The sequence below is a fragment of the Pseudorca crassidens genome, chromosome 15 (assembly GCF_039906515.1).
Source record: "Pseudorca crassidens isolate mPseCra1 chromosome 15, mPseCra1.hap1, whole genome shotgun sequence".
Lineage (NCBI taxonomy): Eukaryota > Metazoa > Chordata > Mammalia > Artiodactyla > Delphinidae > Pseudorca > Pseudorca crassidens.
In genome coordinates, this window is record NC_090310.1 from 382224 (window position 1) to 408260 (window position 26037).

General features: G+C 49.1%; 1 protein-coding gene and 1 long non-coding RNA gene across 8 annotated transcripts in view; one reads left to right on the forward strand and one right to left on the reverse strand.

Annotated features, from left to right (window-relative positions):
• Positions 1–3509: 3509 nt before the first annotated feature.
• Positions 3510–11644, reverse strand: LOC137206562 (uncharacterized). The gene is made up of 2 exons (XR_010934690.1): positions 11280–11644; positions 3510–10489 (listed from the first exon to the last, which is right to left on the reverse strand). It is a non-coding gene; the product is annotated as an uncharacterized lncRNA (long non-coding RNA).
• Positions 11645–11837: 193 nt separating this feature from the next.
• Positions 11838–26037, forward strand: part of SUN1 (Sad1 and UNC84 domain containing 1) — a 52150-nt gene continuing 37950 nt past the window's right edge. For 5 of the 7 annotated variants that reach the window (XM_067705260.1, XM_067705264.1, XM_067705265.1 and 2 more), the window contains exon 1: positions 11838–11955. The gene's annotated coding sequence lies outside the window, so the exon portion shown is untranslated. Of the gene's footprint in view, positions 11956–20676; positions 21116–25132; positions 25672–26037 lie in introns of those variants that run through there. The other 2 variants (XM_067705262.1, XM_067705261.1) reach the window with 2 other exon arrangements.

Below are 26037 nucleotides of genomic sequence, written 5' to 3' on the forward strand. Positions count from 1 at the left end.
GACGCAAGAGGGAGGAGATGTGGGGATGGATGTATATGTATAACTGGTTCACTTTGTTATACAGCAGAAACTAACACACCACTGTAAAGCAGTTATACTCCAATAAAGATGTAAAAAAAAATGTATCTTCTAACAGTTCAGCGACGGGATTTCTCCCACCGACTCCGGCCCGAGGCCCAGAAGCGCTGGCGGCCTGGCCTCCTGCTGCGGGGCACGCGGCGCTGGTGACGCTCGCTCGGATGCAGCTGACGAAACTGACGGCCCCGGTCCCGCCGTCGCCGCCCCCGCCCCGCCCCCCACAGGCGCGCAGCCACCCCTCCCGCCCGCAGCTCCGCGGCCGGCCTCCTTGCGCGCCTCCGGCAGGTGCGCGCCGCCCTCGCCAGAAGAGAAAGTACCACCATCCCCGCGGCCGCTGACAAGCCCTGCATCCGTCGCCGGCAGGGGGCCCCGCTCCTCCCGCCCCGCGTCCTAATGGCCTCCATGTCTCCGCCGGGCCCGGCCGCACCCAAGATCGCCGCGGAGCCGCGACTCACGGGCCCAGCCAGCCGTCCTTGCAGCCGACCTTGCGGCGAGGGCGCGGCCGTGTAATCCGGCCTCGGCCAATCCGGGGCGCCGGCGCGGCCTCGGGCCGGACGTGCGCAGAAGCGCCCGCAGCCTAGTTGCGGCGGCGGCGGCGGCGGCGGCGGCGGCGGGGGCCGCCGCCGCCGCCCCGATTGGCCGAGTCTGGGTCACGTGGCCTCGCCGAGTTGCCCCTCCCAGTGCAGCCCTGCGGGAACGCGGCAGGTTCCAGGAGCGGCCCACAGGCGTCGCCGCGCCTGAGTGGCTGGTGGTCCAGTCAGGGCGCGCCGCTGTGGCGGTTGTTATTTTGATGAGAAATGGAGCCAGAACCCTCGTCAAATTGCACCTGCGGTCCAACCACGTCTTTTCAGTTGAGTCCCCGAAACCTGTTTAGCTTAAGCCAGTTTGAGCAGCACGTTCTCTTACTTGCAAGATTAAACGTCAGAGTTGAAACACAAATAGAGATAAATACTGATTAGAACGACCTGGAAAAAAAATGAATTTTTCATGTACTAAGCTTGTGACTTAGTAAGAAAGTCTTCGAGCCAGTAGGGATTGGACTCCCTCCAGTTGGGGCTCCCCTCCCACTGTTCTCCGGCCCCCAGAGATTTGGAAGGGGACCAGGTGCCTGTGAGTGGGGGCTCGGGATGCTGACAGGCCGTAGCTTTCGCGGTTGGCAGTTAGCTCATCCTCTTCCGGTGACGCTCTGAGCACAAGCTCTACACCCCAAACACAGCTGGTACTGAGTACTGACGGGGGCAGCGGGGCGCAGTCCACCGAGAGCCCACCCCACCTGCTGTTAGCAACACCCCTCCTGAAGGGAAGAATAGAGAGCCGGAGAGAACCTGTCTCTGGGTCCGGGGGCGGGAGGAGAGGGCAGGGGTGCCCTTCCTTCTCACCACACCCTCTTCCTTTCTTCGTACCTGGGGCAGAGAGCGCTCCAAGTCAACCAACGCGTATACATGGGCTTAAGTGGCTGATTCCAGGGCTAGGGCAGGGAAAGTCCAGGATGAGCCTGGAGTGTCCTGCATCGCCAGAAAGTAAGGAAGTGCTCCAAAAAGGATGGGGACTCAGGAGCCGACCTGAGGGAGCTCCTAGTGGCCAAAGCTGGAACTATATGCGTGGCAAAATTAATAACAATGCTATTTGCTTATGAGTTACAGAGTAATGTAAGTATCCACGAGTCCACAGTGATATAAAGAAAGAATAAATAGGGAATTCCCCGGCGCTCCAGGGTTAGTGCTCACTGCCAGGGACCTGGGTTCAATCCCTGGTCAGGGAACTAAGATCCCACAAGCCACGCCGTGCGGCCAAAAAGAAAAAAAAAAAAAAAAAGAATAAGTGGGGGAGGAAGGACAGCCCTATAAATCATTTTTTTAAGTGTTTAAGGTATAAGACATAACAATGTTAACACTGGGGGAAATGAGACAGAGTACATGGGAAGTCTGTCTACTATTTTTGCAGAATACAAGTGGACAAGGGTGAATTTACCACTCTCTCGGACCGGGTGAGCAAGGGACCTTCAGCATCAGGGCTGACCCTCGTGGCTCAGAAAGGCGCGAGCCGGTGAGATGCCGGGATGAATGTGCTTCTGTGGAATCTCGGCTGCCCAACCTGCCTCTACTGGCTTGGCAGGTACCAATGCCCTGAGCAGGGACAAACTTGGCAAGTTGAAGAAACAGCAAGAAGACAAGTCAGGGAGCTTACGAACGATCGAGAGGAAGGCGGTAGGAGGCAAGATTGGACAGACGGCAAGAGTCAGACGTCAGGGCCACATCAGGTGAGGGCAGGGAACATATTCTCACTTACCCTTTCACGTCTCCTCCCACCTCCATTTATTATATTATTCTTGTAGGTTTTCCTCGAGTACCTGTGTGGCGTTAAACAATATACAATCCTTAAACCTTTATATCTTGTCCCGCCAGCTTTGGACGGTATCGCTATCCTTTCCCCCAACGGAAGACAGGAGTCCTGTCCTTTCCTCTGCCTCTCCGCCTTCCACCCACCTCCCAACTCCCATCACCCAGACTTTTACTTGTACATTGTCAAGATTGCTCTTTACAGTTAGAACAGATTGAAAATGCTTTTTCATGCTTCTAGATCGTAGAAGCCCCCAGAGCCTGCCCTTCTCCCTGCAGCTGTCTGTCTCAGAGCCCCTGGCCTCTTTGCTGCTCAGGCCCGCTGCCCGGCCGTCACTGCGGACGTCACCCATGGCCCCCTGGTCCCGTGCTTTTCCTGTTCTTGGTTCCTGGCTTCGTGTGCTGAAGTGTATTCTAGGCACATCCTCAGCAAGGGATGTCTCTGCGTATCGAAAAAGGCCTTTAATTTGCATTCATAACTTGGCATTGGTTTCTAGATTCCAAACTTTTCCTCAGGATTTCGAAGGCACAGCTCTGGAGAAGTCACTGGAATTTTATCTCCAGATGCTTTGAAGATGTCTCTTTATCCCTAACACTCTGAAATTTCACAAGAACAAGTCTAGATGGGGATTCCTTTTTCATTCACCCTGATCTGTGCTTGAGGGGCCCTTTCATTTTCTACAATTTTTTGTTTGTTTCTTTGTTTTTAAGAACTTTTTCTCTGTTTGCTCTGTTTTCTCTATTCTCTAATTCTGGAACTTCTGTGTACATGAAGTTGAACATCCTGGACCACCCTCCTCAGCTCCATCATTTCTCATCTATTTTCTTAGTATTCTATTGACCTTTTGATTTTCACCATTTACTTTTTAAGTCTCTGGGTCTTGCTGTTGTTGTTTTTGGCTGCGTTGGGTCTTTGTTGCTGCGCGCGGGCTTTCTCTAGTTGCAGCGAGAGCGGGCTACTCTTCGTTGTGGCGCACGGGCTTAGTTGCTCCGTGGCACATGGGATCTTCCCGGACCAGGGATCCACCCCGTGTCCCCTGCATGGCATGCAGATTCTGATCCACTGCACCACCCAGGGAAGTCCCAAGTCTCTTTTTCTTTAAATGAATTTTATTCAGATTTAATTTACATACAATGAAATGGTCCCATTTTAAGTGTATATTTTGCTGAGTTTTGACAAATATATACAGTTGTGCAATTACCATCACAATCAAGATATAGAATGTTTCCATTACCCCCCAAAGTTTTTTTGGTCCCCTTCCCAGTCAAACCCCACTCCGCAGCCAGGCCCTGGGCAGCCACTGATCTGCCTTCTGACGTTACAGATTACAATGTCATTTCTATATTGTCATGCTCAACACAGTGTTTTTGAGACTTAGCCACACTTTTGCATGTAGCAGTTATTCATTCCATTTTTATTGCTGAGTCGTATTCCATTGTATCACAATTTTTTACCTGCTCATCAGTTGAGGGACGTTTGGGTGCTTCCTGTTCAGTGTTGAATAACGCTGCTAGAAACGTTTGTATGCAAGCCTCTGCGTGGACATACGTCTTCATTTTGCCTGGGCGAATGCTGAGGGGTGGAATCGCTGGATGGCATAAAAAGTGTAGGCTTAGCTATATTATAAACTGCTGATCTGTTTTCCAGAGTAGTTGTAACATTTGACGGTCCCACCAGAAATGTATGAGAGTTCCATTCGCTCTGAATCTTTCCCATCACTCGGCGTGGTCAGATCTTACTTGGTTATTCCAGCTACCTCAGTTTCCTTGACAGGCCTCTCTCCTAAATAGAAAGGTTGACGGGAGTGTCCTGTCCAAGGGTAAGGGTTACCAGGTGCCAGACCGACGGAGGAATTCCTTGGGGAGCCCCGCCCCACCCTAAAAGCACCAAGCAGTTTGCTTGATTTGTTTGGAGAAGAGAAATCTGGCTTCTGGACCAGGGAGCCAGGCCAGCTGCCAGTTGCTCTGTGGCCTGCGTTTGGGAGGGAACAGTTGTTCAACCCAGAGCTCTGGTTAATCCCCGGTGTCAGCCCTACCCCGAAGCTGAGCCTCTGAGACCAGGACAGACAAGCCTCCGCCTCTGCCCAGGCCACCCCCAGCCCCTTCCCCACCCCCGTGCCTATTCTGGGATGCTGCTTCCTCCGCCACTCTTCTAACTGCTTTTCTCCTTGCCCAGATTTGCTGAATGCTCTCATCTACTGACGTCTCCCATCCCCACCCACCTCCTTTCTGTGCTTCTCCACTAATCCTTTCAAGGAAGCCTTAGGTGAGAAGAGGAGAAACTGCCTGTGCTCAGTTCTTCTCTGCACTGAGAGCTTGACTTCTGTCTGTGGGCGGAGAAGAGTGTCCACAGGCATCCTAGGTGGAGAAGCAGGCTGCAAAGTGGCACATACAGGGTGCACTTCTGTAAAAATGTACGCATGTGTACACAGAAAGTGACAGAACAGACATAAAAATATTTACAAAAGTTAGCTCTGGGTGATGGGATTAAAGTGATCTATGGGTTTTTAAAAATTTTTTAAATACTTTCTTATGTTTTCTAAACTGCAGTTATGAGTGTGGCAGTTTGCATAGCGGCTAAAGCCTCGGGCTGTGGGGTTGCACAGATCTGGATACGGACTTTCAGATGGAGGGGGTGAAGGCACAGGTGGGGACTGACCTCGAGTCCCTGACGTGACAGGAAAGTTCTTGTAAACCAGCCGCAACTTTTTGTCTCTCCAAAGCCACAGATGGTCAGTAACCGCTGCTGGAGCTTGGGGACGCATTGTCCCTTCACGCCCTGTGGAGCTGAGTAAAGTGACATTTCCGCATTCTGAGACTGGAACTAAGGTTTTGCTAAGAGATGTGGCTCCTGCCCTGACAGCGTAGAGCTGACCCTTCAGATCTCACCCCAATGAGACCCATGCGATCCCGGCAGCAAAACACTGTTCTTCCAGCTCTTAGCTGCTTTGATTGGAAGAGAGGAGTTTCAAATCGTCTTCTTGATGTCTGTGAAGAGTTTAATGAGACTGCAGGATACATAAAACAAAGATTGTCATTATCTTGTCCACAAACTCAACTGTGCTCATCCGTCTGCGTGTTTGGTGCCGGTGCAAAGGTGAATTCTGGCAGACTCAGTCAGTGACCTTCTTACCAAAGAAATGAACAGACCTTAGCCGCTAAATGTCCTCCAGCCTTTACACACAACTCTGCCCATAAAGGTGAGATCTGCTTACCTGCAATGTTGGGCTTTTCATAAGGCAAGTTTGGGTCACCTTTCACTTTCCTCTGAATATGCAGAAGTAAGGAGACTTCTGACCATAGAAATGGAAGCAGAAGCTCTTAGATACTTCCTACAAGATACCTGTCGTTGTTGGCGGTCATAGGAAAGATGTGCACATGCTGGTTGCCGTCAAAGCCTATCTCTCACAGTGCGGGAAAGGAGTGCCGTCCTCTAGTCTGGAAATACATCAGGGATGAGAACGGACTCAGGGCCTACAGGAAGACAGAGGTTCATATGCTTTTCTCCAGCCGGTTGGAGGGTCTTTGAAGAGGCCACAAGTGGGTGAACTGGCTGCACCTGGTTGTGTGATGGTCTGTGTAGATTGTGACAGTGACTCACCACAGGCAAAAACACTCACTGTATGACAATAGAAATGCTTCAGAACTCAAAAGAATCCCACTTTGAATTCAAATCTCAGTTACCTCTGCCTTACAGCCACATCCCCGAGAAGGAGAAGTTTACCTTACGGTGATTCCAATACGCTTCGGGCATTTAAGAATGGACATTTGAGACGTGGAAGCCTGTGTGATAAACTCACAGACGCAAAGGACCTGATGCATAAACAGCCGGTCACCAGCATATGTCTGCGGCCACCAGGAGGGTGGGCACCTTTTGAGAACGGGAACAGGTCCCCACAAGTCTAAGCCCGGGTGCTGTCAGGACGTCGTCATCACATGGATGATGCTGGGAGTCCAGGTGTTGTGGCTCCAGTCAGCGTGAAGTGTACGTCTCTCTGTGTCCCATTTCCTGCTGCATGAAAGAAGGGTGTCCCCAAACTTCAGAGAAGTGTCGTCAGAGAGGGACAGGAGGAGGGACAGCGTCCTACTCACCACGACAGAAAGATCCATGTCATGGTCCAATTGATTAGTCCTATCGTGTTTGCAACCTCCTTTTAAAAAGTCTCGCATTAAAACAGATCCATGGGAATTCCCTGGTGGTCCAGTGGTTAGGGCTCCAAGCTTTCACTGCCAGGGCCCAGAGTCAGTCCCTGGTCAGGGAACTAAGATCCCACAAGCCACGTGGTGCAGCCAAAAAAAACCCACAACAAACCACACAGATCCAAATACTAATAAACATACCGACTTGAGTGAATCTCCAGGAATCGTGCCGAGTTTAAAAAGCCAACCTCAAAAGTTGACATACCGTATGATACCATTTATACAACGCTGTTTACAAAATATTTATTTATTGATTGATTGATTTGGCTGTGCCGGGTCTTACTTGCGGCATGTCGGATATTTATTGCAGCGTGTGGTACCTTTAGTTGCAGCATGTGGGCTCTTAGTTGTGGCATGCATGTAGGATCTGGTCCCCTGACCAGGGATCAAACCCGGGCCCGCTGCATTTGGAGTGTGGAGTCTTAACCACTGGACCAGCAGGAAAGTCCTTATACAACATTTCTGAAATGACAAAACTTTAGGAAAAGATGGCAGGCTAGTGGTTTCCAGGGGCTAAGGACAGACGGTGGAAAGGGGTGGGGGCTGCAGAGGGCACAGGAGAGATGCCTGGGGAGCTGAAACCTCCCAGCATCTTCACTCCCAGTTACACGAGTCTGGACACCTGTGCCCCATGTTGGGAGCAGCCTTCACTCTGGCCCATCCGGTTCCTGGGTCACTATTTTCATGCTGCCCTTTCCCCTTGGAACGGGTTAAAGCCCCCAAGCAGGTGGGTTTTATAATCAGTGGGAGGATTTCATCCACAGGAGGTACCTCGGGGAGGCTGCTTTCCAGATGCCACAAAATTGTACTAAAATTCACATAACATTTACCAACTTAACCATTTTTCAATGTCCAGTTTAGGGGTATTAAGAATGTTCACATTGTTGTGCAACGTCACCACTGTCTGTCTCCAGAACTTTCTCATCTTCCCAAACTGAGACTCTGCCCCCATTAAACACTAACCCCCATCCCCCTCCTCCAGCCCCTGGTGCCCACCCTCCTCCTTGCTGTCTCTGTGACCCTGACTGCTCCAGGGACCCTCCCCCTGAACTTGCTTGCGCCGTCCACACGCCCGCCGATACTCGGTGTCGTCCACTCTGATGGTTGCCAATCTGATGGGGGTAGAGTGGAGTGGAGTTACTTGAATTTGCATTTCTCTGATTACTAATGGGCTGAAGCAACTCTTTATTATATTCTTGTCCTGCATTTAAGTTTCTTTTTCTGTGGATTGCCTGTTCCCATCCTTTGCCCATTTTCCTATTGCATTCCTCTTTTTCTTGTTGATTTGCAGGAGCTTCTTGTATATTCTAAACAGTAGCTCCTTGTCTTTTAAAGATGGCAGATATCTTCTGACCTGTCATTTGTCTGCTGGCTTGTTCGTGGTATCTTTATTGAGCAGACATCTTTCATTTTGATGTAATCAGATCCATCAATGTTTCATCATAAGGTCTGTGCTTTTGAGGTTTGTTTTAAGAAATCCTTCCCCACCCCTGGGAAACAGAGCCTCCTTCATTATCTTCTTTTGACATCGTAGTGTTCCTTTTCTTTTTTTAATTTAATTTTTTTATTTGTTTAATTTTTGGCTGCGTTGGGTCTTTGTTGCTGCACGAAGGCTTTCTCTTGTTGCGGAGCACGGGCTCTAGGTGTGCGTGCTTCAGTAGTTGTGGCGCCCGGACTTAGTTGCTCCGCGGCACGTGGGATCTTCCCGCACCAGGGCTCGAACTCACGTCCCTTGCATTGGCAGGCAGATTCTCAACCACGGTGCCACCAGGGAAGCCCCCCTAGTGTTCCTTTTCATTTAGGTGGTCATTCATCTGGAATCTTGTTTTATTTCTTTAAAAATAAAATTTCAATGAGAAAACGGCAAAATATTAGTAGTTGTTAATTTAGGACAGTGGAGTCAGTGTGCATATTACTGTACTTTTTCCATAGTTTAACATTTCTAAACTTCTAAAATTTGTAAAAATTTCTCAGTATTTTGTGCAAAATACAGGTAAAGTCAAATAAGAAAACAATTTACGAAGCCCCACTTGGATAGAATCACTGGCAATTTTCTGTGCTCTGTGTGTGTGTGTGTGTGTGTGTGTGTCTATACACACACGGAATCATATAGAACCTACATTTTTCAGTTAACAGCTTGTCATTTCCTGAGTACATTTCATGCCCCGTCTCTGCACATATGACACTGTGAGCGCTGTTTTCTTTTTCAAGGAAAACTAGCTTTGTTCTTGGAGTTTATCTCTTCCCTCCTGTGATCTAACTCCATAAGACATCAGGCTCCAGGTTAGCTTCCTGCACTGTGATTGTCTCACTCCAACTACCTGTCACCTGAAGAATTCTTTTGTTTTTCCATCTAGAAAGCAGTGTTTCCACCCATTTTGCTTTCTTGAATAGTGAATTCTCACTCTGTAGGCATAAGACACACGCACAAACACACGTATCTGTTACGCAAGTCTCTTCCTGCTGGAAGCAGGCGTGTCAGGTGGGCAGCAAACTTGATTTTCATCGGTGGATCCCAACACCTACTAAGTATGGGGCACACAGTAGGCATGCAGTAAACATATGTTAAATTAATGCAGTCCCAATAAGAAGAAAGACTGGGAGTAAGTGCCCAAGAAGCTGTCCAGGTGAGCACGCTGGGGTCGAAGTCAAGGGGCACAGGTGGGCACGGGTGGGCACAGGCGGGGAAGACCTCGTGGAGTAGGACCACAGCAAGAGGGAGACGGAATGCAGAAAGCATGGGCACCGGGGCCAGCACGGCGAGCGGAGGGAAGACTCCCAACGCCCCTGACGGTGCCTATGGGGAAGTCTCTTCCTGCTCGGGCCTCGGCCTCCAGAGGAGCAGGGCTGGCTGCTCTCCAGGTGTCTGTGGCTGTGCTGAAGGGCCCGGAGCAGCTGCAGTGCCAGGTGAACTCATTCATACCCACCCACCGGTACAGACCGATACCAACCAGCTGAAGCCGGCCGAAGCCAGCGTAAACGAGATGGAAGTGGTCAGGGTGGGCACAGTCCCTCCAGAGAAGACCTCCAGGCCTCACCTGAGTCGGCACCAGGGGGGTCTGTCCCTGGTTGCAGCCTCTTTCCCTGCAGGTGGAGGAGACACGAGCAGGGAGAGTCATGGGTTTCCTCCCATCACTGTGTGCTGGAGGTGGGGGGCTGTCAGCTACTGCTTCCTCCATCAGGGCATCTTGTCCTGCTTGTTTCCTCTTGCTGGTGAGTGTTCTAAGGGCCTGTTTCTGTTGTTTTTTTTGCCAGGGACATTTCCCCGTTCCCCGTGTCCCCCCGCCCCCGCCGGCTGCTCCCCACTCCTCAGCCTGGAGGCCTAAATGGTGAGCCCAGCCTTGGTGCTCACCTCCACCAAGGCTGAGAGGCATTCAGATTCCAGATTCTGAGCTGGGGAGGGAGCGGGTGGGGCTGAAGTGATTTGAGAGGCTGCTGGCCTTGCCTCGCACCACCACGGGCCCAGGATGGGAAGCACCGGCTTCTACTCTCAAAGGCTTTTTCGTGCCTTTCCCGATGCTGCCTGCACATCCTCTGCTGTTCCTCTCAAACTTGGCGGGACCCTCAGGATTTCGTGAGCTTCCTTTCATCATGTACTGGGGGGTCCCATGGAGCCCCGCCAGTATCTCATCCCCTCCTTTGGCCTTATGGCATGTGGCTTTGCACCCTTCCCTGTTTGTTGTTGCCGGTGAAATATCTTTTCTTCTTTTAAGCTGGTCTCGGTCATTTCGTAATTATCGGGAGGAAGAAGATTGCTTCTGTGACCTGCCTTCCGTGTGGAATCCTTACCCAGAAGTGTCCGCGGATGTCTACACTGCTGTCCACTAGAAACACCATGAGTGCCACCTGTGAAATCTCACATTTTCTAGTCGCTGCATTAAAAACGCAGAGAGAAACAGATGAAATTAATTTGATAATGTTTTATTTAACCAACATATCCAAAATATTACAACTTAACACATAAGCAATATTTTAAAATATTAGTGAGGTATTTTACCTTCTTTTTCATACTTAGTCTTCAAAATTCTGTTTTATACACACACAGCTCACCTCAGTTCAGGCTAGCCACGTTTCCAGTGATCAACAGTTACATGTGGCCAGTAGCTACTCTAGCTACTAGACTTAATCCAGATCTTTATTCTCCTCAGTCCACCCCCCGCCCTCCCAGGCAACACTCAAAAAACACAACCTTCTCTCCTCTCTCTGCCAGTGCTCTTGTTGAACACCTACCCTGCTTATGAAACACCTACCGCCATCTGTAAAATTTATACCAGGGATGAGACTTCCTACAAGCTCAGCTAAAGACACAGCCCCTGTGCTGTGAGTTAATAAACTAAGAGAAGAAAAAGGCCATCCTTTTTCTTCCTAAACCCTACAAGGACAGCCAGCTAACACTGCATTAGTCCATTGCCATTACTGTAATAAATATGTTCTCATTAAAATGGCCCATGCAACTGGATTTTCCGTTTCAGCCCTGGAAGTCTTTTCCTGAGCGGGCAATGTGGTAGGCTCTTCCCGCCCTCACCCGCCCCCTAACCCGCTGGAGCCGCGTTTCCTCTTTTGTAAAGTAGGATCATAATAGCTTCTTTATCTACCTGGCAAGTCGGTTGTGAAACTTAAAGAGATAGTAAAGGGCAGGGCTCAGCCACTGCAAAAACCCACCCAAAAGTGGCCTGTTGTTATCTGTGTGGTCCGTGGTTGGAGAAGCCTGCAGGTCAGGAAGGCGCAGGTGTCCTCGGCAGGCCCCGGGGCAGCAGCCGGAGGGCCCAGCTCCGCCACGTTCCGCCTCGGAGGAGCGCACCTGCGGCCAGGCGCGCACACCTGGGAAAGCGGACGGAGCTCGGAGACCGCACAGTTTCTGGGTGTGGGGAGCAGGGGCTCGAAGACAGCCACGGAGCGCAGGGACGGGTGTTGCAGGGATGGCGGCCACGGCGCGGGACGGCCTGGCTGTTGCCGGCCGAGACCCAGGTTCTCCTGAGACCGGGGTCCTCCTCTGGACAGAGACCCTCCCTGAGACTGGAGCCCCTCCGCCCCTCCTCCCGGCTCTCTCGCCCCGCCCCCTCCGCGCCGCGCACCGCCCCTGAGCCCCGCCCATTTCCCCGCCCCACGGCTCGGCAACAGTTCTCGATTGGCTGGGAGCCTAGGTAGGCCGCCTCCGCATTGGCCGAGGAGCTTCGAGTGGCGCGCTCGTGATTGGTGGACGTCCGCGTTTCTCCCAGGCGCGGCGCGCGATTGGCTGGCAGAGGCACGGTCTGCGGGGCCTGGGCGGTGCAGACGAGGCCTCAGGCGGAGGCTGCTGCGGGGGGGCGGCAACGGTGGCGGTGGCGGCGCCTGGCAGGTGAGCTGCAGCCGGGGGTCGGGGCGGGGGTCCGGGCGGAGTGGGGCCGGGGCCCGGGCGTCCCTCGTGGCGGGCGCGGGTGGGGGCGGGCTGCGGTCCCCGCTAGGGCCGCCAACGGCCGCGGCGCTTCAGCCCCGCTGCCCCCGCGCCCCCTCTCAGCCTGGCATCGCCGCCCCGGCGCCTCAGTCCCCTCCCCCTCAGCCCGCTCCTCCTCAGTCCGCTGGCCCCAGGCGCCCTCTGCCTCACCCCGTCCTGCTTGAGCGCCCCCGCGCCCCCTCCCCAACCCGGCGCGCCCCCGTCAGCTCCCCTCCCCCCACCACGGCGCCTCCTCCCCGGCCCGCCGACCCCCGCCTGCCAGCACCCGGCGCGGCCCCGGGACGTCGCACCCCACGCCGGCTGCCCAGCTCGCGTGCCCGGGCTCGGCGCTCTGCCCGGGGGTCGCGTGTGCCAGCCGCTGCCCGCGGAGGCCGCTGACGTCGGGCGGGGCCCGCTCGGTGCCGGGTCCTGTGCCAGGTCCTCCGTGCACTACCCGTTCCCTCGCTCCGCCCTCCCAGCTCGGAAACGTGAGCGGTTCGGGTCTGTTTTCGTCCATTTCGCTGGACGCTTCAGAGTTCCTTTAAGTCTGGAAACGCGGGACGGTTGGGTAGTTCTGGGGAATTTTCTGTTTATTTGGTTTGACAATTCTCTCTTTTTTCTTAATCTTCTCTTTTCTGTGTGTTTTGGGAATGCTACTGTATTGGGATACTGGACCTCTTGGACCGGTTTTCTATTTTTTCAGCTTTCTCCCCCGCTTTCCAGCTTTGTCTTCTTGTTCGACTTTCTAGATTCTTCAGTTTTGTAACTCATGTGTTGGACGTTTTATTTGGGCCATCAAATTTTAAATTTTCCAGAGGTTTTTGGTGGTTATTGTTTTTCCTCTAAAATTTAGTAACACGTTCTTGTTTCTGAATGCCGTGGCGTCGCAGTCTCCGTCCGTGGCCTAAGTGTTCGCTGGCGTGAGTCCGCCTGTCCTGAAGCGTCGGGTGATCTTGCTTGAACTCGCACAGCTGAGAGCGGGACCCTGCCCAGCGCTTCGGAAGTTCTCTGCGCCTGCGCTGGTCCTGTCACCGTTGGCTAGGAAAACGGGTGGGGTTACCTCGAGGGACGCTCAGTGTCATTGTTTTTACTGGACTTGTTAGATTCCCAAAGATGGGCTTTCCAGCCTCCTGCCTCGTTGTAGAAGTCAGGTAGAAGAGTGGGGCTGTGGCCTCCCCAAATTAGCAGGGAAGTGCTCACTTATCCCCCTTCACAGGAAGGCATTCTAGAACTCAGCTATGCCTCTTACCCTCTGGTCTAGAGAGCCCTTGGCTTTATGCCCCAGTCTTTGTTGGGGCAGGCAGGAAGGGGATCCATGCAGAGTAGCTAACTGCTTTCTTTTTAATTGTGGTAAAAATACACAATATAAAATTTACCTTTTTAACCTGTACTGTTCCTTGGCATTAAGTATGTTCACAGTGCTGTGCAACCATCCCCACTATCTAGTTGCACAACTTTTTTTTATCACCCTGAATGGAAACCCTTTTCCCATTAGCAGTCGCTCCCCATTATCCGCTGCTCCTAGCCTCTGGCAACAGCTAGTCTTTCTTCTGTCTCTGTGAATGTGCCTGTTGTGGATTTTTTATGTAAATGGATTCATACAGTATGTGGCCTTTTGTGTTGACTTTTTTCACTTAGCACTGTGTTTTCAAGGTTTATCCATGTTGTAGTGTGTGTCAGAGCTTCATTTTTCTTTACAACTGAATAATATGCCATTGTATGAATATATTCCAATTTGCTTATCCATTCATCTGTTAATGGACATTTGAGTTGTTTCCACTTTTTGCCTATTATGAGTAATGCTGCTATGAACATTTGTATACAGGTTTTGTTTGAGCACCTGTTTTCATTCTTGCGCTGTATCTTGATAACTAGGAGTGGAATTGCAGGTCACGTGGTAATTCTAGGTTTAACGTATAGAGGAACCACCAAACTGTTTTCCACAGCAGCTGCACCGTTTTACATTCCCACCAACAGTGTGAGAGGGTCCCGATTTCTCCATATCCTCTCCAACACTTATTTTCCATTTCGTTTTATTATGGCCATCCTAGTGGTTGTGAGGTGGTGTCTCATTTTGATTTTGATTTGCATTTCCTTAATGACTGATGATGTTGAGCAACTTTTTATGTACTTGTTGGCCATTTATATATCTTTGGAGAAATGTCCATTCCAGTCCATCGTCCATTTTTGTTTGTTTTTTTTTTTGTTGTTGTTTTGCGGTTCGCGGGCCGCTCACTGTTGTGGCCCCTCCCATTGCGGAGCACAGGCTCCGGACGCGCAGGCTCAGCGACCGTGGCTCACGGGCCCAGCCGCTCCGCGGCATGTGGGATCCTCCCGGACCGGGGCACGAACCCGTGTTCCCTGCATTGGGAGGCAGACTCTTAACCATTGTGCCACCAGGGAAGTCCTTCCTTTCCAGTTGGGATGCCATCTATTTCTTTTTCTTGCCTAATTGCTCTGGCTAGAGTTCCAGTACAATCTTGAATAGCAGTGGTGAAAGCAATGTCTTTGTTTTGTTTCTGATTTTAGGGGAAAGCTTTCAGCTTTTCACCATTGACTGTGGTGTTAGCTGTGGGTTTTAGTAAATGCCCTTGCCTGATTGAGGAAGTTCTCTTCTATTTCTAGTTTGTTGAATGTTTTTGTAATGAAAGAGTTGGATTTTAACAGGTGCTTTTCCTGTACCAGTTGAGATGATCCCATGGTTTTGCCTAACTGCTTCTTAAACAGACTTTCGTCGTTTGACTCATCCTGTATTTTGATTCCACTCTACATCCTTACTCCCAAATGTTCACAGGTGTCACTATCTTAAGCCTTTGGGGTTCTGTGATGAAAATTGGGTTATTTCTAAGTGTTCCTCATTGCAGGCTTATCAGCTTTTTCTGGCCCAAGTCAGTTTTCATTCATCCATTTGCTTTCTAGTTTTTGAGTTTCTTGCTTTTGTTTTTTCTCCCTTTCAATAAATGCCAGGCACTTTTGGTAGAGGTGGTGATAGGATGAAACCATCCTTCAGCATTGCAGCACCTGCCCTTAGCTCAATATTTCAAGGTGAGGTGAGAGCCCAGGGAATTGCAGGGCATTTCGTAGGGCCCAGTGTCAGGCTAAGTGTCCTGAGCACATCCCAAATTTGAGCACCCACATTGGGGTTTGCAGGGCAGTGGGAACAAGACAGTGATGCCAGCCAAGCACAAGTGGTGTTGCAGTGAATATTTTGGTGGGTAGTTATGCTCAATGCCGCCTGCAGGAAGGTTGCAGTATTATTTTGTTGACTGAAAACACCTTCATCTTCTTCCTCGTCTTCTTCCTAAATTTGGAACTCATGCTATTTTTGGACAGCTCAGGCCACTCGATTTCCAGTTAGGAGAGACGAGGCCTGCTGCATTTGAAACTGTTTACTTCCTTTGGGCCAAAATAAGCTTAGGGTTGATAGAGGGAAAGTACAGACCATGATGTTGCTGTTATAACATGCTGTTTATTATAATCACATGTTGTAATTGACTCTACTTCATTAAGTGACTTGTGTGATTCATTAGTCAGTTTTGTAGTTTGAATTATATCTGTAATAGTGCTCATTAGTTGGGTGCTTTGTTTTTCATTTAGTCACATAGGGGCATTCAGTGAATGGTCACTGGCTGCGAATTTTAGTTGAGGAGCTGAGAATCATGTGACAGACGGGTTTTTGACATTTGTGCGGAATAAAACTGCGGGTGCCAGACTTCGGTAGTGTGAGAGTGATTAAGTGTAGATCAGTGATTCCCACTGGGGCATGAGGGGCTCCTCAGGGGCATGCATGGCTTGAAAACAAAGCAGTGCTCTGCCTAGTTGCTTTGGTCTTAAGTCATTCTACTTGCTTTATTTGATCTTGGAAGATGGGAACTATATGTAGAATATGAAAACCGTCAATTGAAAGGTTTCTTTACTTGCTATTTATGCTACAAACCTTTTCAGTACTGGAGAGTGCTCACTTTTAGCCCCGTACTTACATGTGGGAGGGCAGAGCATTAAAGGGTGATCTCAGAAATGGTGTGGATTAACTGTTTACATTTATAGTAGAAATAAAATCCTGTAATTGTTGTTTCTGATTGTTCCCAATTATAGTTGGAAATGAAACAGAGTGGACGCCACTGTTCTGATTAGATGAGGAAACATAAGAAGTGCTTCAAATTCATTAGAAGGAGTAAGGAGGCCAAATACGTGGGACCCTCACTGATCGTCACGAATTCATCTAGCATTTGGGGCATGGTTTTTCCAGGATGTTGTCAGACGTGGAGCGACAGAGGGATGAGGGGAACCCAAGAATATTTTTGGGTTGAAGGCAAAGCAACATGATAGCAACGAGTTCTCCCATTTCTCTGGGCACCTATGAGATGTTCATTGGTTCTGCAAGTCAGGGTTAGCACCTACCCTCAGAGAGTTCATGGTCTAGTTGGAGAGAAAGACTCTTTAATAAACAAATATTACAATTTCTGTTAAGTGGTAAATGCCAGGGAGCACTAAAATTGGCACCTAACTGGGATATGTGGGTTGGGGGCATCCAGGAGAGCTTCCTGGAGGTGGTATCTCAGGTATAGCCTAAGGATGAGTAGAAGTTAGCTGGGAGTGATTGGGGTGGAAAGAGAACAAGGGATTGGGGAATCAGCGATCAGGAAGGCATCCCAGACAAGGAGAGAGCACAGAACAGTATGTAAATGGGGTGCGGGGAGAGGGTTACCTGAGGCCAGGTTCTCAGTGAAGCTGCGATATGGGTGGTGGGAGACAGAGAAGTGGGGTGTTGAACAGAGGGTTTACTTGCAGGTGCTGGGAAGCCGTGGTGGGATCTGAAGGGAGGGAGATGGTCAGGTCTCTTTTTAGGTGGACTGTTCTGGCAGTTTTCTGGCTTGAGGAGGCAAGACTGGAGACAGGGAAATTAAGGGCACTCCCCCGCAGGAAGCCAGCCAGAGATGGTGCAGCAGGGGACCAGCTGGAGGGAGGGCGCTGCTGTTCTGAAGAGGGGGGAGCAGTTGGACGCATTGAATTTAGTTACTTGTGGGTGACTTGCAGAAATGCTCCACGAGAAGTAAAATCAGAAGCCTACCTCAGTGTATACAAAGGAATTACAAATGGATTAGGTGAATTAAAAATGGTGGGAAATGTGAAAGTCAAATCAGTAAGAGTAGTAGAATCCATGACACACTATTCATGTGTTCTTGGATTAGGGAGGTCTTTCTTCTTTTTTTTGTTTTAATTTTGCATTGTTTTGATTCTTTTTTTAACAGAAACTTTAAATCCACATATTATCAAGGGAATTTATTATTTTTTAAAATTTATTTTCTTTTTTTATTTATTTTTGGCTGCGTTAGGTCTTCGTTGCTGCACACAGGCTTTCTCTGGTTTCAGTGAGTGGGGGCTACTCTTTGTTGCGGTGCATGGGCTTCTCACTGTGGTGGCTTCTCTTGTTGCAGAGTACAGGCTTTAGGCGCGTGGGCTTCAGTAGTTGTGGCACGCAGGCTCTAGAGTGCAGGCTCAGTAGTTGTGGTGCATGGGCTTAGTTGCTCCACGGCATGTGGGATCTTCCCGGACCAGGGATCGAGTCCCCTGCATCGGCAGGCGGATTCTTAACCACTGGGCCACTAGGGAAGTCCCTGGGAAGGCCTTTCTAAGCTGGACAGGGAAGGACTGACTGTGCAGCCCAAGTCACCATAAGTTTGTTCAGTAACAGACGGAGGCCATCCCAGGCGTGTGTGACATAACTACGGTTGATGTCCTATAAAACAGAGAAAAAGACAAACCTCCAGTAGGTTGAGATATAGGGCTGGCCTTCGCCTGTCAGAGTGGCCCTGCAGAGTTGACCACTTCCAGTGTTGGGAGGAGCACTGTCAGGTTAGGGGGTCCCAGAACTGCCACCCAGCATTCCTTCCAGAAGACACTCGCTGTCATTCGCTGTCGCTGAGCTCTTTCCACTGGAAGAGCCGTGCGTAGCTCTTCTAACTGTACCAGTTGTGAGAAAATTCAGAGCACTCTAGGTTTGAAGCAATACATAAAACCGTGTGGTTCATGTTTTCTGTATTCTAAGAAGAAAGACCCTTTACAGTAACATGCATAAAGTAAATTGGCTTTTGCTGAAACACTGAAACAAATCTCACTGTAAGAGGAAATGCAGCTTTTATTTAAAAGATCGGGAGCACATATAATTGGGAGATGTAAGCATGTGATAATGCATCTTCACGTAGAAGGAATTATTTTCCCTAACACTCAGCTATTAGGTAAACAAACCCATCTAGCCTGCATCTTTCCTGTTTCATTTCCAAAAAAAGGAAAGAAACATCGGATCTTGGCTAGAAACTGTCAGTACATAGTTGCTGCAGAAAATAACTAACTCCTGTTGAGTGTTTTCACCCTTGTGCCAGGAAGCGCTGAGCGGGTTAGGTGTGGTAACTGGTTGAATCCTGCAGCAACACTGAGAGTCCGGTGCCACGTAGAGTGAGTAATGGTACCAAGGGTTGAGTAAGAACCCTGCAGGTCTGGCTGCCCCACACTGCTTCACAATGAAGGCCATTTTTTTTTTTTTTTTTGAAAATAATAGTTACTTGTTTAAATTTTTTTTTGAAAATAATAGTTAATTGTTTATATTATAAGACCAAAACCTACTCTTTTTTTTTAACTTTTTATTTTATGTTGGAGTATAGTTGATTAACAGTGTTGTGTTGGTTTCAGGTGTACAGCAAAGTGATTCAGTTATTCATATGCATGTATCTATTTTTTTTCAAATTCTTTTCCCAGTTAGCAAAACCTACTCTTTTTAAAAAATGTTGAATAGTACCCGAGGGGGTAAGTGAAAAGTAGAAATCCCATTCTCTGTAATTTTACCATTAAGTTTAGTGTAGTATTTTTCCTGAAGTTTTTTTTTTTTTTTTTTGCCGTACGCGAGCCTCTCGCTGTTGTGGCCTCTCCCGTTGCGGAGCACAGGCTCCGGACGCGCAGGCTCAGCGGCCATGGCTCACGGGCCCAGCCGCTCCGCGGCACGTGGGATCTTCCCGGACCGGGGCACGAACCCGCGTCCCCTGCATCGGCAGGCGGACTCTCAACCACTGCGCCACCAGGGAAGCCCTCCTGAAGTTTTAAAAATATATTCAAGTATATATATAACATGTATAGCATTCTGTAAAGGTCTTTCAAATATTTTTAGGTTATAGTCATTTGTTTCTCATTTGCAGGTTTAAATAACGAGTTCATTTTTAAGGAATCTCACAGGATAAATCATAGTTTTTCATAAACTAACAATGTTTTGCTTCCTTAAAATGAAAACAGGTATGTGAGGCTTATTCCTGTTTGTTATGTTGTGGAAGTAATTACACTGAACATGATATTTGGAAAACAATCATTTCTAACCCATTTTATGATTTTTTTGATCTGTAGGGAAAATAACTTAATTTTTTTAGTCTCTCCGTTATGCAGTTTTAACAGGATTAAGTCTGAGCAGCGTAATTATGTTAAGGTTTAGTACTCTGGGCTTCCCTGGTGGTCCAGTGGTTAAGACTCCGTGCTTCCACTGAAGGGGGCATGAGTTCAATCCCTGGTCAGGGAACTAAGATCCCGCATGCCACATAGCAAAGCCAAAAAAAAAAAAAAAGATTTGATACTAAATGTTTTTTTTTTTTTTTTTTTGGTATGCGGGCCTCTCACTGTCGTGGCCTCTCCCTTTGCGGAGCACAGGCTCCAGACGTGCAGGCTCAGCGGCCATGGCTCACGGGCCCAGCCGCTTCGCGGCATGTGGGATCCTCCTGGACCAGGGCACGAACCCGCGTCCCCTGCATCGGCAGGCGGACTCTCAACCACTGCGCCACCAGGGAAGCCCTTGATACTAAATTTTAAAGGGCACCTCTGAATTTTAGTTTTAAAATTCTTCTCTACAAGGCATGGAACACCTGATTGCGCAGGTGCGCATTGAAAACCAAGCCCTGGGTGATGAAGAGTTGGCGGGGGTGGAGCTAGACCGCGTTTGCGGGTGCAAGGCCCTCAGGGGGCCCCGTGGGCCTGTGCTGTCAGCTCACGGGGCCCTCGGAGACGGCCCTGTGGCAGATGGCAGTGTCTGGAGCTGTGCCCAGAGTGGGGAGGAGGGTGCTGCTTGGAGCCGTCCCCTTGGACTGCTGTGCTTTCTGTGGACGGGCTGCAGTGCTGATGGTGGATTTGGACGGGGCTAACGAGGTCGGTCTGTGCAAGCTACTCCTGAGGATTTATGCCGGGGAAGCCGTGTTAGCCCGTGTCAGCCGGGCTCGCTTCTCGTCTCAGCCTACTTGGTCCGCGACCCCATCAGTTCATAGAAAGCTTGATTTGTAACATGCTTGTCTTTATAAACACAGTGCTTTCAGAGCAAATATCTAGTTGCCTTATACATGGTTTAATACAAAATAATTATTTACTAGGTGACGATGCTTGTGGTTTATGATGATGAGAAGAAATGCTGCTCACCATTTTTAAAGTTTGTCTTTTTCTAGTTTTATTTTAGAACTGGTAGCGTTTCCTAAGAAAATATTTTATGCTAGTTTATTTCAGGACCATTAACAGTTTTATTTTTTCTTTGGTTTTGCCATTTGCTGCAAGCTCTGTTTTCAACCTTGTGTGACTTGTAATTTTTGATATTTTTCAGACATGTTTTCTAGATTGTTACTAGTTTAGTACAGATGTTCTAAATAGTAGAGATTCAAATTATATGTGGTGGTTGAACTAAAATCCATTTTTGACCAAAGCATTCAAGAACAAAAATGGAGCTTTATATTTCATTTCTACCTTGTGATGCAGATGTTGCGTACAATATGTACTAGGCAAGGTAAAGGGTATTAAAGGAGAAACCAAGTGTCACTTATGAAGCATCTTAACTCAGATTTTAAAACCCTGCTAGGACCTTCATGTTTGTAAAGATACTTAATTTCTTAGGTTTGAAACCAAAGTTTGCTCCCTATACAGAGGACCTCTTTTGGCTGTGCTTGCCGGCTTATGTGTGCTTAGTCACTAGTGAAAGCGAGATAGGAGGAAGACACCGGGGTGATTTATGATGATAGTGCTTCCTTTTCCGCTGGAAGATGTCGCTCTTGGCCCACCGTCTCCTGAGGTGAGCACTTTTCCCTCTTGGGACTGGCTGCTGCAAATCGAAAGCCGTTAAAGAGCTCTGTTTTCTGGGACGTGGGGAGGCTCCCCTGAGCGCCCTCTCCCTCCCCCCATGTTAAGCCGCTGGGCCTGGAAAAGGGGGGGTGCCTGGTGTGAGCCCGGGCTCCGGCTCTGCTGTGCAGTCCCTCCCTCCCATGTCTGGGACAGTCACGAGCACGTGGCCTGTGAGGAGGTCATCCCAGTCGTAACACTTTCGGGAGAAGGGAGTGGCCAGGAAGAGTCTAGAGAAATGAGGACAGTGAAGCCTGCACAGGGCACGTCTCTGTAAACAAACGTGTTTACAAAGTGTTGACTTTGTATTCATTCCAAGATTTTCTGATGTGTTGAAAACGTTTTCAATCCATTTTTTCACTTGCTCTTTCAATACTGCTCAGATTATAAATGCAAATCAGATCTCCCTTGAGTCACAGGCTGAGGCCGCCTTTAGGCCATGCAGCAAGTAGGAAGGCTCTAATGTTACACGCGGGCTTGAAGTAGCAGTGATGTAAGGGGAGACTGGGAACGGCATTGTGAACATGCCAAGCACTGTTAGCGGGAGAACTGGTATCACAATTGCACTTTTGCTGCTGGGGTCCTGATGAGCTGAGAGAGACCGGACCTGGTGTTCTAGTCTGCTGGCCCCAGGAGCCATCTGAGCTGCTGCTGGACTTCGTCGTTTGTTTAGGTTGGGGCTGAGTGAGTGTTCCATCTCAGGGATTGTCAACTCAGAAGGAAAAAAAAAATGCTTTATTTTTTTTTTTTGCGGTACACGGGCCTCTCACTGTTGTGGCCTCTCCTGTCGCGGAGCACAGGCTCCGGACGCGCAGGCTCAGCGGCCATGGCTCACGGGCCCAGCCGCTCCGCGGCATGTGGGATCTTCCTGGACCGGGGCACGAACCCGCGTACCCTGCATCGGCAGGCGGACTCCCAACCACTGCGCCACCAGGGAAGCCCAAAAAAATCCTTTTTTTAAAAAAAATTTAGAACAGGCTATGTAAGTTTATTCCACAAACTAATTAAAGCTAACTTTTCGAGTGCTTGTCATGTGTCAGGCACTGCTTTACAGACATTATTTCATTTAATTCTCTCTTTTTTACTTTATTTTATTCTATAATTTTATCTAATGCTCACATTTTACGAGAGGAACTAAAGATTAATTTTGAAGTGTTCTGAGTCCATATCATTATCTGTCCAGGGAGGAAGAATGAGGCAGCAGGGTTGATGGCGGACAAGCCGGGTGTGGAAGGAAGCAGCAAAACGCATTCTAGTAAGATACATGATCACACTGTGTGATGCGGTCCACAGTGAACGCAGGAGACAGCGCTGGTCATCACTCCCTAACTCATTACTGAGTCACGCTTGGTGTGGCCTCTGCTGCTGCTTTTGGAGTGTCTGCTTGGAGAGGTGGTCTTCCGGGCTGTGGAGGAAGTACTGGCCAAAACAGCATTTACCTGGGCCATGGGTCTGATTAAGCAGGGGCAGGATTCTGCGTATAGTTGTATAGTTTTATACGTACATGTGTTTCACTGGAGAACAGAACATAAAATTCACATGGTTACAGGAGCGAAATCAGAATGAGTAGAAAAAAGTGAGGGCATCCAATCGCATGCTCCCTTTCCTTCCACTGTCATAGCCACTGAGCTCTGACTGTGACGGGCCTTGGCCTCCCTGCCCTGTCTCCTGTCTGCCTTTCCTCCAGAGCCGCATGGCCTGCTCTTCCTAGAGTTGTGTGTGTCCACACTGGTGCTCTCTTGATGGTGTTATCTTTGGGCATTTTATTACGTTTGAAGCTCCTCTCATAAAACATTTAGCCAAAAGTCTACCACTGTGCCTGCCACTCAGCTCGTGTCTCTGTGTTGTCACCCGCAGGACTTTTACGTGGTCACTCTCCTGTAATCCTGTCTTGCTTGTGATAGGCTTGTGATGGCCAGTAGCTGCATTTGGTTCTTTGATAGAATTTTATTTCAGAGACAAGAAATTAAATTTCTTTTTAAATTGTGGTATAAGGCCTTCATTAAACCCAACTAGGGTGGTGTCGCACAGCTTTATCTGTCTCATCGATTGGGAGAACCAGGTTGAACAGTGTGGTCCACTGTGTCTCTGACAGCTTTTGAAAACACCGTTTGTTATGCATTAGAAATTAACCTCTCTTTTAGGTAGATGAAAATGTGAGAACATATTGATGTAACTTTTAAAAGTAAAAAGACTGTAATAGATAAACAACATGGACCTTTGTATAGCACAGGGAACTATCAATATATTCAATATTTTGTAATAACCTATAACAGAAAAGAATGAAAAAGAATATATATATGTGTATATATATGTTTGTATGTATATATAACTGAATCACTTTGCCGTACACCTGAAATCTTGTAGATCAGCTATACTTCAATTTAAAAAAATTAGGAAGCATTAGGACTTCCCTCATGGTGCAGTGGTTAAGAATCCACCTGTCAATGCAGGGGACATGGGTTTGAGCCCTGGTTTGGGAAGATCCCCACATGCTGCGGAGCAACTAAGCCTGTGAGCCACAACTACTGAGCCTGCGTGTCACAACTACTGAAGCCTGCATGCTAGAGCCCGTGCTTCGCAACAAGAGAAGCCACCACAATGAGAAGCATGCACACTGCAATGAAGAGTAGCCATCACTTACAGCAACTAGAGAAAGCCCGTGTGCAGCAACAGAGACCCAATGCAGCCAAAAATAAGTTAAAAAATAAAAAAAGTATGAAGTAAAGATGTCCAAAAAAAAGAAAGCATTAAAAAAATACATTGGGGCATCCCTGGTGGCGCAGTGGTTGAGAGTCCGCCTGCTGATGCAGGGGACACGTGTTCGTGCCCCGGTCCGGCAAGATCCCACATGCCGTGGAGCAGCTGAGCCCGTGAGCCATGGCCGCTGGGCCTGCGCGTCCGGAGCCTGTGCTCTGCAACGGGAGAGGCTACAACAGTGAGAGGCCCGCATACCGCAAAAAAAAAAAAAAACACACAAAAAAAAACACATTGCATGGGACTTCCCTGGTGGCACAGTGGTTAAGAATCTGCCTGCCAATTCAGGGGACACGGGTTCAAGCCCTGGTCCAGGAAGATCCCACATGCCGCAGAGCAACTAAGCCAGTGCGACACAACTACTGAGCCTGTGCTCTAGAGCCCGCGAGCCACAACTACTGAGCCCGTGTGCCTAGAGCCCGTGCTCCGCAACAAGAGAAGCCACCACAGTGAGAAGCCCGTGCACTGCAACAAAGAGTAGCCCCCTCTCACCGCAACTAGAGAAAGCCTGCTCACAGCAAGGAAGACCCAACAGAGCCAATACATACATACATACATACATGCAAGTGAAATAAAAAGGCTGTTAGTTCTTGCACATGTCCTCCTCACCAGGCTCTAACTGCTCCTTCTGTGCTGAGTCATGGGCTGGACCTCCTTGGGCTAGACCTCCTTGGATCCCTTCAGTGGCCTTGCCAATAGCGCCGCTGCCACCCTGCTTCACAGATGGAGCTTCCTGTGTGCGAGGAGCTGGCCTCAGGGCAGTCAGTCAGCTTGTGGGCAGAGCTGGGATCAGAGCCCAGATCTGTAGGGGTCAGTCCCTGTTCTTAGCTGGACGCTCTATTGTCTCCATGTCATATTCATGATGTTTAAATTAAATGCTGCTTTCGGGCACCTGCCATTCACTTGTTTATAACACTGTAAACCAGTTTCTGTAAACCGGTCCAAATACTCAGTTCACTAAAGACATCTTGAATTCTTTTTTTTTTCTTAAATAAATTTATTTGTTTGTTTATTTTTGGCTGTGTTGGGTCTTCATTGCTGTGCACGGGCTTCCTCTAGTTGCGGCGAGTGGGAGCTACACTTTGTTGTGGTGCGCAGACTTCTCATTGCGGTGGCTTCTCCTGTTGCAGAGCACCGGCTCTAGGTGCGCGAGCTTCAGTAGTTGTGGCTCGTGGGCTCTAGAGGGCAGGCTCAGTAGTTGTGGCGCACGGGCTTAGTTGCTCCATGCCGTCTGGGATCTTCCTGGCCCAGGGATCGAACCCGTGTCCCCTGCGTTGGCAGGCGGATTCTTAACCACTGCACCACCAGGGAAGCCCCCGTCTTAAATTCTTGAATACGAGTTGTAGAGAAGTTGGTAGAAGTTAGCAGCAGTTAGAACTGCTTTAACCGGGGGTTGGTAATGTGGATGTAGTAAAACATGGAAGTGAAAGATCACTTTGAGAGTTAGGAAGTAAAAATCAGTTACATCTTCTCTAGAGGATGAGAGCAGTTTTGGGGTATTAGTATTGTTATGGTTGCTTAGTAAGTCATTACTAACCACAGCGCAGTCAGAAGCCATTATTACACAGCTGCTGGGTGTGGCTCTGTTCTGCGGGGAGCTGGGAGGAGAGGTGAGCCAGGAGGCTGCCCCTCCTGTGCTGTTCCTCAGTCTATGTGCCCTTGAACCTGGGCTCCAGTGCTGGTGGAGGAGACAGAGGGGAGCTCGAGGCAAGTGAACAGGTACTGAACAAATACATGGACTCGTTCTCAAAGGTAAGTATTTGCAGCAAGAGATTTACGTGTCTATTAATAGAATGAATTGTACTTGTTGAGTGTGTGTTCTACCTGGGCTGGCAGGCCAGGTCCCTGAGAGGAACTGAGCAATGTTGAAATTAGTAGGCACAGTAAAGTTTTTATATATAAACAATGGTCCTTATTTCTATGGGTGCTTAATTTTTAAAAGAATATTTGGGGCTTCCCTGGTGGCGCAGTGGTTGAGAATCTGCCTGCTAATGCAGGGGACACGGGTTCGAGCCCTGATCTGAGAGGATCCCACATGCCGCAGAGCAACTAGGCCCGTGAGCCACAGCTACTGAGCCTGCGCGTCCGGATCCTGTGCTCCGCAACGAGAGGCCGCGA